Source organism: Rhinopithecus bieti, unplaced genomic scaffold (assembly GCF_001698545.2).
Source record: "Rhinopithecus bieti isolate Rb0 unplaced genomic scaffold, ASM169854v2 scaffold_63316, whole genome shotgun sequence".
NCBI classification, from domain to species: Eukaryota; Metazoa; Chordata; class Mammalia; order Primates; family Cercopithecidae; genus Rhinopithecus; species Rhinopithecus bieti.
The window spans coordinates 1,109,537-1,110,860 of NW_016824497.1; the positions used below are offsets into that span (position 1 = coordinate 1,109,537).

At 41.6% G+C, this 1,324-nt stretch overlaps 1 pseudogene; it reads right to left on the minus strand.

Annotated features, from left to right (window-relative positions):
* Positions 1 to 500: 500 nt before the first annotated feature.
* Positions 501 to 776, minus strand: LOC108522263 (ubiquitin-fold modifier 1 pseudogene; annotated as a pseudogene).
* Positions 777 to 1,324: the final 548 nt, after the last annotated feature.

Sequence of the window (1,324 nt, forward strand, 5' to 3'; positions counted from 1 at the left end):
AAGTGCTGAGATTACAGGTATAAGCCACTGTGCCTGGCCTACAATAGCATTACTGATAATAGCTAAAATATGAAAATTATCCAATATCCATCAACAGATGGATGGATGTGATACACACAAAATGTGGTAGATTCATAAAGTAGAATATCATTTGGACAGAAAAAAATGAAATTCTGATACGTGCTATAGCATGGATGACATTTTGAAAACATTATGCTAAGTGACAGAAGCCAGACACAACAGGTCACATTTTGTGTGATTTCATTTATGTGAAATATCAAGAATAGGCAAATCCATGGAGACAGAAAGTAGATTAGTGGTTGCCAGAAGTTGTGGGGAGAGGGGCATGAGAATGACTGCTAACATGTACAAGGTTTCTTTTGGGGCTATAAAATGTTCTGGAATTATATAGTGATGATGGTTGCACACCTTTGTGAATATACTAAAAATCACTGAATTCTACACTTTTTAAAAAAATTAGCAATATTTATTCTGAAAAGTAATTGTATGTTTCAGGTAACAGATATTACCTTCCAATATAATCTCTAGGCATACTTTGTAGTTCTGAACCATGTTTTAGAAAAACATTTCCAGCAGTCTGTGCAGAATTTATTTATATCCCATCACTGGCAGTAATTGCACTTGTTGCAGCAGGAACTTTATTCTGCTGCAATCTTTAAGACTGCTGTGAAAGTTGTACTTTCAGAAACACTGAGTACTTTGTACAGCAGCTGCAGGTCGGACGTCAGAGGGATCTTAAAGGAAACCTTTTACATGGTGAAGCTGGTAGGAACAGAGAACCTGTGCCAACTCCAAGTAGCCCCACTTCCTCCGTGAATTGTACACTTTGAAAGGGTGAATTTTATGGTATAGGAATCAGAGCTCAATAAAGGTATTATATTATAAAAAAGCAGTAAGGCAGAGTCTCGCTCTGTTGCTCAGGCTGGAGTGCAGTGGCCCAATCTGGGCTCACTGCAACCTCCGCCTCCCAGGTTCAAGCGATTCTCTTGCCTCAGCCTCCTAAGTAGCTGGGACTATAGGCACCTGCCACCACACCCACCTAATTTTTGTAACTTTTTAGTAGAGACAGGGGTTTCACCAAATTGGCCAGGCTGGTCTTAACTCCTAACCTTGTGATCTGCCCGCCTCGGCCTCTCAAAGTGCTGGGATTACAGGCATGAGCCACCGCGTCCCACCTTTGAAAGTTTTTTTTTGAGATAGAATCTCACTCTGTTGCCCAGGCTGGAGTGCAGTGGTGCGATCTTGGCTCACTGCCTCCTAGGTTCAAGCGATTCTCCTGCCTTAGCCTTCTGAGTCGCTGGGA